The 13,679-nt window shown below is 37.7% G+C and overlaps 1 long non-coding RNA gene across 1 annotated transcript; it reads left to right on the top strand.

Annotated features, from left to right (window-relative positions):
• Positions 1 to 13,113, top strand: LOC110599375 (uncharacterized). Its single transcript, XR_002485302.3, has 4 exons — positions 1 to 261; positions 7,523 to 7,614; positions 8,429 to 12,390; positions 12,447 to 13,113. It is a non-coding gene; the product is annotated as an uncharacterized LOC110599375 (long non-coding RNA).
• The last annotated feature ends 566 nt before the right edge of the window (positions 13,114 to 13,679 follow it).

The following is a 13,679-nucleotide window of genomic DNA, read 5'->3' as shown; positions in this document are numbered from 1 at the left end:
AGGCTGGGAGAGGAGAGATCGCGATGGGTGTGGCAGGCAAAACTAAAATTAAAAAAAAAACAAAAAACGAGAATTTTACTTGCTCCTTTATTGTCATATGTTTTTGGAGAAAACTTCCATTTAAAGTGTGTTGAGTATACCAGGCCTGCTTCCGAGATAATATATTCGGGGATATGCACTAGACACCTCATTATCTTGCCTTAGACCTTGGCTGAAGCTGAAAGCCCTCTGGCGGCGAAAACCGATTCTACGGAGCCCGAGGTGAGACAATTTGAGTCAGGATATACAAAGTCTGGTTTCAGTAACCCTGATCTACCATTATTGGTGAGAAGTCAGGCTATGGAAATAGGTTTCTTTTTGCCGGTAATGTTTAGGTCTGCGGGCAGATGCTGCTGCAGAAGCTTCATTCTGGGGGGGTTGGATTTAGAAGACCCGGAGGACCTCCAACCTTGCCCGCGACCACTCCCAACTCCGACATTGTTGAAATGCGGCTCCCGTCTCCAACCTGCCTTTCCATTCTCAAACACCAGCAATCCCGTCGGGATGTTCTGTTTACTGGATGTAATTCTCTTAGGGCGGGAAACTTGGACTCAATTTAAATACAGGCAACTTGGTACACATTTACTACTGCCCCGTCTCACAGTGCACACCTAAAAGAGCAGCGACAGAACTCATGCACTCATTGTATCCCCCTTAGTTAATAGTGTCAGGGGCTAAATAAATGGATATTTGCCCAGCGAATTAATTTAAGTAGAGAAATTTTTCTTGGAATAATTTTGCTCCTTTTGGAGTCCAAGTCCTTAGCTATTCTACTCTTCCCCATCTAAAGAAAAGTCTGTTGAGTGAAGAGAAAAGAACAAAAGAGAAATTAAGCATTTTGTGTTATTTTTACAGTTGTTCATTGAGCGTACATTATGTTATAGGATGATGAGCAAAAGTAAATGCAGGTTCTGAGCTGTGGCAGAGTACTTGTCTCGCACATGTGAGGCACTGATATTGTGTCCATGTATAACTAAAAAATATATTTTTTAAAAAAAGTAGATTCAGGTTCAGCCCTTGAAGAGAAAAGGGAAATTTGGGGTCTTTATCAATATACTAAGGAAAGAAACATGATTCTATGATAGCGCATATAAAATACCTGGTGTGGGAGAGCAACATATTAATGATTAACTGACCAGAAGAATCAACAGAAATTAACTTGGTGAAAAGTGAAGGTGAGATAGGTAAGTAGAACCAGCTTTAGGAGGCAAATTCCTGCAGAAATATCGTTTTGACAAGAAATGTGCAAGAGAGTTGAAATTGAACCTATTTCTGGTCTTTTCTTGCTTCATATGTAACTTTAAAAAAATAACTTGTGATATGTTTAGCCTCATCCCTTCTCCAAACTTCATAGAGTTCTGGGTTTTAGATGGCTCAGATTTCCTGTTCTTGAATGTTAGGTGCCTTTTTCTTATCTATGTCTGAATGCTTTTTTCCTTTAAACACCTTTATTCAGATGTAATTCGTGTAAAATTTTTTTTCAATTTAAGTATGCAATTCAATGGTATTTAGTATATTCACAGAGTTGTGTAATCATTAGTAAGATCTAAGTTTAAAGCACTGTCACTACCCAAGGAGAACACCTGTACTTTTGACAGTCACTCTGCACAGTCACTCTGCTTTTCAACACCCACCCCCACCCCCACCCCCTCTCCTCCCAGATATGGTCAAACACTTATTGACTTCTTTCTGTAAACTTTCCACTCAATGGACTTTTTACATAGATTGAATCATGTAGTGTGTAATCTTTTGTGACTGACTTCTTTCATTTAATTATAATGTTTTCAAGGTTCATCTATCTTGTAGTTATGTGTACTTTTTTAAAGTTAACCATTTTGATTTTGTTTGGTATTTTTTGTGTTCTTTTCTCTTATGATGAAAATATTGGTTCACACTGATATTAACATAGTTGCTTATTTGCTTCATCTAGCTCTAATTATACATATATATATATATATAAATAGAGAGAGAGAAAACAGAACAACAGTAGAGCAAAGAAAAACTAAAACATGAATAAGAGTAATGACATTGCTAAAATAGGACTGATAAATAATGTTTTAAGTTTCGTGTGTGGCTTTTTTTCTTTATCTGTATCCCACTGGGATATATAGTCAAGATACTATGTTTTAAACAAACTGGACTTAGGTTCTCTTGCCTTATATATGAATGTATTGGTAGGAGATGTGGGTTATTTCTAGTCTTCTGCTATAATAATAAAAGATTCTCTGTGCATGTAGAATATGCCTTTGCCAGTGTGTGTTTAACAGTTTACCACAAGTGGGATTGCTAAGTCAAAGGGTAATAGAACATGTCATTTTATTTACTATTGCCAAATTCCCCTTTATAATGCTTGTGCAATTTTGTATTCACATCAGCAATGTATAAGAGTTACTGTTTCCTCATGTCTTTTCCAATAGAGTGGATGGTCAGACTCAAAAATTTTTGCTAATTTGACAGATGAGCGATGGTGTTTCAGTATAGTTTAGCATTTATCTTATTATGATGATGTAAAGCATTTATGCAAATGGTACATACATACAATGATGTATTATGAAGCAGTTAAGGAATATGGAAGATATACCACTAAGAAGTCAGTTAGAAAAAGTAATGCACTGTTGAAACAATGTATAATATTCTAACTTTGGGGTAAAGGAAATTAGAAATATACATGGGGATACTTGTTTATAATTTCAAAAATAAGCAGTGAAAAAGTAAATAAAATCTAATAAAAGTGGTAGCAAGTAAGAAGAGTAGAATAAGTGAAGGAGAGGATAAGAATAAGAAGCTAGACCTCTTTGAATAGTTCTTGTTTTGTAGCTTGACATTAAAAGCCTGTAACTTGGGGTTTTTTTGTTTGTTTTGTTCTTATACCAGGAATTGAATCTAGGAATGCTTAACTACTGAGCCACATCACCAGTACCCCCACCACCACCACCTTTTTTTAAATTTTGAGACAGTGTCTCCCTAAGTTGCTTAGGGACTAGATAAATTGCTGAGGCTGGCTTTAAGCTTGCAATCCTCAACTTCAGCCTATGGAACTGCTGGGATTACAGGAGTGTGCCACTACACCCAGCCTGTAAATGCTTAACATGTTTAAAATACAAAGTAAAATGAGAAAGTAACTCCTAAAATGCAAAACAAACAAATAAATGAACTAATCTTTTAATCTATTTAAGGGCTATTTGCATTTCTTTTTCTTTTCTATTGAGATGACCATTTTTTAAAAAATTAGAAAATTTGTATTAACTCTGTGATATAGGTTATACATTGTCAGGTGGGAGGGCATTTTGCTTTGCTTTTTTCTCTTTGTCAAATATGTAGTTAACTAGTTTCTTTCCTTAATGCTTCTAGATTCTAGTCAGTTTTAAAGCAATTCACTCCTGTGAATGCTTGTACTAGTTTTTCTATTCTAGGTTTTCCTGGTACTGTTAGATTTTGTGTTTTTGTTGTTGGTGTTGTTTGGTTTTTGTTTGTTTTTTGTTCTCTGATCTTTTTGGAATTTATCCATTTTAGAAAGTAAAGAATGGATCAAATTTTGGGCTGGGGATGTGGCTCAAGTGGTAGTGCGTTCGCCTAGCATGCGTGAGGTACTGGGTTCGATTCTCAGCACCACATAAAAATAAAATAAAGATATTGTGTCCACCTAAAACTAAAAAATAAATATCTTAAAAAAAAAGAACGGATCAAATTTTATCTTTTTCCATATGGCTCTCAATTCCTGGACATGTTACTTTAAAAGTAGCTAAACGTTATTACTGAAACTCTTATTGGAGTTCCTTGAATAGGAAAAGACAAAACATCTTTAAGTATTAGAGTGTGCTTTAGTTGCTACCATTAGATGGCACACATCATTTTCTTTTCTATGAGTCAACCAATGAATTAGCCTGCAAAGGACCTTCCTGAACCTTTTTCCTGCATTCCTGCTTGAAGTAAGATGATTTGTGTAGCTTTCAAATTAGGTCCAGAGTTTTCTTCTGTGAATAAAAATGATTGTTCCTGGAATCACTGTCTCCAGAACTTGGCACTTCCCACAGACATGTGATTCCATTTATTAATAAAATGGACATATGTGGAGAGTGCTATTGTTTGGATGTGAGACAATGCAAGGTTTAGAGAAGAAATGAGTCTTAAATCCATTAAATTGGTGAATTAATCCCCTGACAGGATTAACTGGGTGGTAACTGAAGGGTGGGTAGGGTGTGGTTGGAGGAGGTAGGTCATTGGGGGTATGTCTTTTGGGTATATATTTTGAATCTGGCAAGTGGAATCTCTCTGCTTCCTGATATCATGTGAGCTGCTTCCCTCTGTCACACCCTTCCACCTTTATGTTCTGCCTCACCTTGAGACCTGAGGAATGGAGCCTGCTGTCTATGAATGGAGATCTCTGAAACTGGGAGCCCCAAAATAAACTTTTCCTCCTCTACAATTGTTCTTGTCAGACCTTCTAGTCACAAAAGTGAAAAAGCTGACTCAAACAGATGAATTTCTGTCATATTCTAAGTTTGGATTTGGAAATAATATAGATTTTTCTCAGGTTACTAGGGCTGTCACCAGAGTTGAAGATATTGGTGTTTTTACCTAGGTCTTCCTGTAGGGCTGAGGAGCTCACTTTCCCCACTCATAGGAGTGTTGGCTACTGATGACTCACAGCTATGTTTCCCCTGCAGAACTGTTCTGTGGAAAGGAGCTGCCCCATTTCATGATGCCTCTGAGGGGACAGTCAGCATTTCTTGACTGGCTAATGTGGGGGTACATAAGCCTGATCCCCTTGCCTCAACTCAAAGACAACTGAAAGACATCCCAACTCCTGAGCTCCCTATAGAATCTGCTGAAGCTTACTTGGCAACTCTCACCGTCAACTTCTCAACCTGACCAATCCTGGTTTTTTCATGCCTTTACTTTTGTTCTTCCAAGAGCTCTTGCTAATAAACCTCTTGAGGTCACAACTCCACCTCACCTCTGTTTTTCAGGTAGTCTAACTTAAAATACAGGGTCAATGGTTTTCCCTAAACAGCACACTAACCTAGAGCCTTGCTACTAAAATGTGGTCCATGGATGAGCAGCATTGGCATCTCCTGGAAATAGAAAAGAAGTGACTTCAGCCCCACCTCAGACCTGCTGAATCAGAATCTGCATAAGATTTCTAGGTGATTTGTCAGTTCAAAGACAATGGCCTAAACTAAAAAATGTTTTATACCCTGGCTTTTCAAGTGGGAAATCAAGTGTTTTGTTGTGCTTTATTACGTGCAAGTTAAAAAATGGAGAGCATCCAGAGGAGGACCTCGAGGAGCTGACTAGACCATTTGTCTTTCAAGCCTTGAGTTTTCTTTCTCTTTAGATTGGCTTGTAGGGGGTTCTGAGATCCAAAAGAGTAAGCTAGGACTCGTGCCAGCTCTCAAATAACTGATAAAAAAAAAAAGTCAAATATGCAGACAGTGATCACCTACAGAGACTTGCAGGTAAGAGATTGATGTATATTTTTAAGAAAATTTCTAGAGCTGGGGATATGGCTCAGTGGTACAGTGTTTGCTTAGCAAGCATGGGGTCTTTGGTTGATCTCCAGCACCTGAGTCCTTTCCTCCTAGGTCCAAGTCCCTAGAGAAAGCAGGGGCCAGATTCATGTTCACTTCCCACACAGCATGAAGCCTGGACTTTGAAGAGTTCTCAGTGAATTCTTTTTGAGTTAGAAGGAATACATATTAACAAGAAAAACTGTCAGTTGCCACCACTCTTAAAAATAGAATAGGGTACATTTGTGTACAATATGCCAAGATGCATTCCACTGTCATGTATAACTAATTAGAACAAATTGAAAAATAAAAACCCAAAAATTGCAAAATCTGACCAAAACATCTTGAGAATGCAAATCAAAAGATTCTACAGTTGGTATTAGAGAAAGCAGGAGAAGCCATAGATCAATGTATCTATACACTGACTTAGATCCCTATTCCTGCAGCATGTTAAAAAGCAGACTCCTCATCAAATAAATGTGGGAATTAAAACCAGTTTATTTGCTGTGGGAGCTCTATGGCCTTCAGTACACCATTGTGTGCTGAGACTTTGCAATATGAGAGGGAATGAGGCTGTAGACTGATGAATTATACCTCTGGTGGCTGATGTTTGGGGAATGAGCTTTGGTGTACCCTGCACTGTGTTCACATAAACCCATGGAGAACACCCTTCAAAATGGTACCTCTGATATTTATTGGGCTTTCTTATCAATGCATTCTCACAGTGTTGACAAGCTTTAGTCAAACAGGTTTTTTTAAGTCCCTCTGATATAAGAAATCTGTACTTATTTGTAGATCACATGTTTTTTCATTAAAATTGTAAGGGTCCGGCGAACGTCAGAGGAAGAGACCACCAAGAGACCAACTCATGCAACTGCAGAAGGGGGTTTATTGAGAATCCAGCATGCTGGGGCTCTGTGCTCACTCAAGAAGGAAGAGCAGCCCAGAGCCCCAAGAAGGGGTTGAGCAGTGCTTAAGTACACTTTTTGGGGAGGGCGGGGGCTTTGCATACATCACAGTCTCCTTTAACAAATCACCATACACCACGGGAAAATGGGGAAATCGAACAACAGCTCTCAAACATGATTAGTCCATTCATTGGCAGGAACAGGTCGGGCGGGGGTGAAAGGTCACTTCTAAGAAGGGGGGTACATTCAAACTGATTGGTTTGGGCCCTGAATGCCTACGTGCCAAACTGCACAGGGTCTAGGTTATTTAACAACTAAATGGTCAGTATCAGGCATTGTCTTAACTGCCTCAGGAATTTCTGGTTCTGTGTGCAGTTCAGAAACTTTACAATACCTAGTCTCCTTTACATTTTAACTCAGGCTTTGCAGCTTAGAAACTTTACCCTTTCAAAATAAAGAGAAGGTAGAATAGGTATGAGAGAAATAATAATTTGAAACCATCAAATGCCTTCCAAAGGTAGACAATTCGACAACTCAGAAGTCACTGGCATTTCTTTTTTGGCCCTTGTATTAGCAGACAAGGATAGAGAATTTTATGCCATTTTCCAGGGGTAAAATGTTTTGGGGGCCACCGAGAAGCAGATACCAAGACAGGATTACATGTGAAAGACGGGTATTAGAATTGCTGAGAAGGATAAACCAAAGATGGTAGCAGCAGGCAGGACAGCCTTTAGATCAGAATGTGGTTCAGATACAAAAAGAGGAGGAAAGAGGAAGACTTGCATAAGGAGGCACCTCAAACTACAGAACAGTTCTAAGAAGATCAGGATAGTCATGGGAAGTTCCTCACCAACATCACATGTTAGAAGAGTCCTAGCACCTTATAGGAATGGATAGGCCAGTATCAATAACCTTTAGTTCTTGGCTGGGAGCAGTTCAGACTGAAAACAGTGGTGATCCAGAGGCCTAGTAGCTGGGAGCTATACCCCCAGCCCTTTTTATTTTTTTATTTTGTTTCAAGGTCTTAGCTTAGGCCCTCGCTAATTTGATTCATGTTTCTTGCAGCAGGAAATGTAAGTGGTGTATTTTTATGACCATACTGGAGAATGAGTTCAAACAACCTGGGTTTGAATTCCAGTTCTACCACTTAATTATGGGTAAGTATCTAACATGTCTGAGCCCCAAATTCCTCATATATAAAATGGAAATTATTACAGTATCCACCTCAAAGAATTGTTATGAGAATAGCATGACATATGTAATATTCTTACTACTTTGCCTGGAGCATAAAAGACCCCAATAAACTATTAACTACTTTTATTATAGATACTTCTAGCCAGTACAGAGTTAGAAGTCTTAGCCTTCAGGAAAATTTGACAGCTGGGTGAGAAGCTGAAAGGTAGAACTCTTTTACCATCTATGCAACACAATACTTAGAAATTATTACCCTGGATCTTTCACATGTGTTCTTTCTCCCTGCTTCTTAGAAAGACAAAGGCCTTCTGTGTTGAACTTTACCTCCAGATGCTTAGTACCAGGTAAAAGGACAACAACCCTCTTTCCCTAATAGATTCATATGGAAAGTGTGGGATGCCCCATTTGCAAGTTTCCCCTACTGAGTTTAGTGTGTTTTTTAATTCTGTGTGCCTCTTGTGGAAGTCAATAATGCTGTAAACAGAGGAGATCTCCAAGATCAGTCAAGCAAATTACAGAATATTGAAAAGGTCATCACAGTAAAGTACGTCACTATAATCCACAAAATATATGAGGCATTAAAGTCCTAATGCCTTGACTTTTGATCAGAATTTATAGGGGATGAGAAGAATGAACTACCTAAGAGCATTTTTTATGACCAAAATTAAAGCAGGAGTGAATTCACTTACCCCCTTCCAGCAATCTCAATTCATTGAACTGCTCTTTGTGTTCACAGAATTATTTTTCTATGGGACTCTGTGTGTTCTTGCTTTGCAGCCTTCCTGAAAGACTCAGGGGAAGATAAGAAATGAATGGCAATGGAGCCAGCAGATGAGACATCTTCATACATTTGAAACTGGCCTGGTGACTAAGGCAGTGAAAGTGACTTGAGGATATTAGACACCTGGTCCATTGCCCTATGATGTCAATGTGTGACCTGTTCCACTTTCCATGAGCAGAGACAACTCTGCATGGATTCTGTTCCTCTGCACTGCATATTAGCAGAAGTGGCTGTTAAGTAAAGATAGTAGCTTCATAGCACAGGAAGAAAGTGGGCAAAAAGAAACATATTGGATATCTCACATTCAGAATAAAGTATATACCTACAGCAATACTTGTATAAAGCAATATGAGATCTTATCTAATTGGAAATATATCTAGGAAAGAGTCCCTAGGAAAAGTTACTTAGGAAAGCATTTATTCACCTTTATTCATTTATTAACCTCTTAGCAAAATTATTAGTGGTGTTACTGCCTTGTCATTTGCAAAACCTACATTACACTGCTATCTAAGAAGCTCCATCAAGGATAAGAGAGTGAAGGAACTAGATTTATTGGATGTAATATGCCAGGCCTTAATCCTTGCAACATACCTATGAAATGTATATTATCCCCATTTTACAAATAAGAAAGCTGAGTTTAAAGAGGTTAAGAAAAATGTATATCTGAAGCCATTAAATGGCAGCATGAGATTCCAATTGGATCTGCCTGCCCCCCAAATCCATGCTCTGCCTAAGACTCATGTTGTTGCTTGCCTTACCTTTTCTGTGGAACACACTGGAGACTTTGAGAGCAACCTTGACTCCAAAGCCATCACTTTTTGATTTGAGTGACAATTAAAACCTTGCTATCTTAAAAAAAAAAAAAATCCTCTCTGATCTCTGTGATTTCCTGTTAGGGGCTGGTTGCTTTGGCTTTAGTTCAGACTTGCTTTTCAAATGCAAATTTTCCAGTCAGATGAGACATTTCCTGTGAATAAGTGTTCTAGGCACTTCATTTTCTAATGAGAGGACTTGATAGAATCAGACTAAGGGTTTCCTGAGGGAAAAAGAGAGGGGTCATGGGGGAAATGGCAAAAAGGAACAGCTGGGGGCAACAAATGCATGAATCTATTTCAGAATTTTACTTGAGCCTGACCCGGGTAATCTTTTCTGAAAGCTTTTTCAGAGACAGTAAGTTCTAGATTTTAGAATGTGTATACCTATCTTATGGTACTGTTGCAAGAAATAAATGAGTTTTGAGAATGCTTTGTAGTTTTACATGACAATATAAACAAAGTATGGTCAGGTACTATTTCAATTTGTAAATTAGTTCAGTTTCTATTGCTAGACACACTTCCTATTTCACCTGGCTGTATTCTCTTGACCATTCATCCAATATTAGAGGGGGTGGTGGGAGTAAACACATCTGGACATTAGAAACAAATTATAGGACAGTGACATATTAAAAAAAATGAAATTTCAAATCAAAAGAAGTGTATTTTTGGAAAAGATTGAATAATTTTTCACAGTGTTCAGTGTTGTTTTATAATTTTAAAAAAGCAATGGATACTTCTATCAATTTGACTTAAAAAAAATAAGTTAAAAACTATATTAGAATTTACCAGCAGAGGGGAGTAAAGGAACACAAAACAGCTTTCAGTTTAAGGTAAATTTTGTGCATAAAGAGAGTGGCAAAGTCCTCAAATCTATCCCTTTTTATTAGCCATTGAATCCTTGTGAGTACATTAAATTTTATTAACAGCTCAGTCTATAATGGAGGTCAAACAAACAGCTCTGTAGGTCACAAGAACATTGACTTTTGATCAGAAGTTACAGGAAATGAGAAGAATAAACTACCTCAGTACATTTTTATGGCCAAGTCCCCCAGTTTGAAGTTTATTTTCCATCTTTCTTGAAGCTATATTGAAATTGGTTTTACTATACTAAAATAAATTTGTTGTCTTATTTTTGCATGCCTATTTTTGAATATTCAATAAGACGAAATTCTAGCGACATGCACTTTAAAGCCTGCCTATGTTATCATGGATGAAAATTTGACTTTCACAAACTGTACCTTAGACATACACTGTCTTCATTTGATTTAAAAAGGATGTGTTCAAAATGTACAAGAAGTGTATGTGCACACATACATGCATAAAAACTTGAAAATCTTGTTACTGACTCTAGATGGATGCTATTTAATGTTTCAAAATTGCTGTCGATCTTAAGAGAAGGTGACTTTAGAATGTAGGAACCCTTACCTAAAGGGAATATTTGGCAGCAATCATTGTCAACAACCTGAAATAGAATATTACTTATTACTTAAATCATGTTAGATTAGAGGCACAGGATGTAAAGAGGTCATTGCCTTGAGGATGTGTAAAGAATATATTTTGCAATAAAATATTTCTCATGGTAAAGATAAAGTCCAATCACTAACAGACCAGAACTGTAATATAATATCTTTTGTGTGTGTGTGTGTGTGTGTGTGTGTGTGTGTTTATCTGTATTTCTGTTTTATTAATTGTTTTTTTTTAAATAGTAAGTGGAAACAGTGACTGAGCATCTATTTTCTGAAGACCATGGAGACTGCAGTTGAAAGACAGATTTAGGAATTGGTGGGGTTAGGGCTGGGCTACAGAAAAGTACAATTAGGGACTGGAAGGAGTTAGGCCTTCTGGAAATTTCTGGACCATGTATTTGAAATGGGAACTAATGAAGCACACAATCAGAGGAAGGACAGAGGGCAGAGGATGCACGATCTCACAGCACAAAACTCCAAAATCCATTCAGGACTCCAAGGATCATGGAACAAAGTCATTCCCAGAACAGTGGCCTCTCCAATGTCCTTTACCTAAGCCACGGCACTACTTCAGGCTTCAGGAGAGAAGCTTTGATTAGGATCTGAGTATGGCTGCTGTAGAATAGCTCTTGAGACCTCATCACCAGACTGAGTCTCCACAGATCCTTTCCTAGCCCTGAGGTGGATGACAATCCCCACCATAAGGACAATTAGCCCAAGCAGGAAGGCTCCAACTCCATTTGGTATCTTTTTCCAAGAATATTCATACTGAGCTCTCCACTCCACAGAAACAGGGCTCAACAGACTGGGGTGCTCAACAAGACAGCTGTAAACATCTCCAGATGAAGGAGTCGCTTCCAGCATCACTATGGTCTGAAAGGTCCAGTCTCCATTCCTAATAAGACCAGTGGACATAATGCCAGCTCTCTCCTCCTGTCCATTCCAGAACCACCTGGTCTTTATGTCCCCTGGATAGAATCCTGTCATGGAGCAGAGGTTGTGCTGATGCAGGAATGAGGTCTTCTCTGGTTACACTGTCATCTCTGGTTCACTTTTCTCCCCACAGTGAACAGAACTGTAATGTCTAACCAAGTTATTATTTTAGGTTCTCCCTCACATTCATTTAATTCATAGTTCTCAAGGAGTGATAGGCACAGTTTTGTGCTCTTGCTACTGAGTTCTACTCTGACATGTCAGAGAAGGAAAATGTCAGCTTGAGATTTCGTTCAGTGAAATTTCCACTGATCAGTATTACACTCATTGGCTTTTCATGCAGGATCTAGGAGCAATATCCTCTTTGCTTTAATGGGTACACTGTATACATTGTTACCTACTTAGCTAACAGCTTTCAAATTCTTTAATTCATATTGATATTTTCCAGAAACTCAAGTCATGACAGAAAGATTTGACACTTTTTTTTTTTTTTTTTTTTTTTTAGTACTGGGGATTTAACCCAGGGGCGCCTAACTACTGAACTACATCCCCAAGCTTTATATTTTGTATCTTGAAATATAGTCTCACTAAGTTACTTAGGGCTTCACTAAATTGCTGAGGCTGGCCTCAAACTTGTAATCCCCTTGCTCAACCTCCTGAGTAACTGAGATTACAGGTATATGCTACCATACCCCACTAAAAAGACTTGATATCTTATCCATTGACACACCATGGTACCAGAATGTGTTGTCGATTGATAAAATAGACCTGATTTTGTCACTCATCTCAATGAGGGCCAGATCAGCAAGCCAGCAATTGAGGAGTCTGGGACTTTTGGAGAAGGTCTGATGGAGAAAATGGAGTGCTAGTTGGTTTTTGAAGGTAAAGTAAGAATTCCATAATTAAAAGGAAGGTAAAAAATAGTCCTCCAAGTAGGAGAAAATGTGTTCCAAGTAAAAAAGCAGGTATAATGTTAGCATCTGGTGAATTATAAGGGATGATGAATCATATGAGGATTTATGTTGTGGAGATCACCTAGTCTTCCAGAGCTGAAGGATGCCTTGCTAGAAAACACAGGAGGGAAAAAAAAAAAAGAGGAAACTATCCTGTACGTATACCTGAGAGCAACTCTAGTAGGTTTCTCCCAATTAATAAATGTTTTATCAAATAGCTAGAGGTAGGTCTATGGCACAAGTTTGAGACTAATTATATGCCAGATCCTAGACTACAAAGGGTATCTAATCAATATTATCAACCTTTCCATTCCCCTTATCATTACAATCCATCTTAGAAATACTAGTCTCAAAAAAAGTCTATAAGCATTGAATATTATAAATCTGTTATACAAAGTACACTGTTGTCAAAAATTTAATAGTAAATGTCAGTGTAAATAATAAATATTGTATTTATCACCTTCTCATGCTGTATGCTCAAAATATAATCCCTTGAAGCACATAAAAATTGTTTATACTTAATCTTGACTATAATTCTCTATAACAAATCTATTTTTCTCTAACAATAAAACATAATGCAACCTTTTAGTGGATGGAAGAGAGTTTCGTGATGAAATCATTCTAATAACTCAAAAATTTTCAGAGTTCCTATTCTAGAATAGATATGGGTACTATTTTTTGCATTATGAGCTAAATAACAAATTTCAGTGTTAAGAAAACAAATATCTTTTTTTGTGTTTTATGGCAAATTTTCCCTTTTGTGAAAACCATCAAATTTATAGAAGGAGAGGAGGGAGCAAAGTAGAGTATGCAGTTACATTTGCACTTAAAAGTTATTTCCTGTGTCAGGCCAGTTTGGTAAGGTAAGGTTAGATAATGACATGGTTACTTAGCATCTCTGCAATCAATGAACTCAAGACTCCTATTTAGGTAGGGAATATTAAGGAGCAATGCTTAGGAAAGTTCTATTGTTTTTGTGTTGTTCAAACTAAAGGTGATTTTTGCAAAACCTTTGACTGGAATTCACATAATAGGAAAGAAGTAGAAATATAGGCCATAGCATTTATATTCCTCTTGTTG

Source organism: Ictidomys tridecemlineatus, chromosome 5 (genome assembly GCF_052094955.1).
Source record: "Ictidomys tridecemlineatus isolate mIctTri1 chromosome 5, mIctTri1.hap1, whole genome shotgun sequence".
Classification (NCBI taxonomy): domain Eukaryota; kingdom Metazoa; phylum Chordata; class Mammalia; order Rodentia; family Sciuridae; genus Ictidomys; species Ictidomys tridecemlineatus.
Note: the sequence above shows the minus strand (reverse complement) of the source record. Positions and strands in the feature narration are given on the sequence as shown.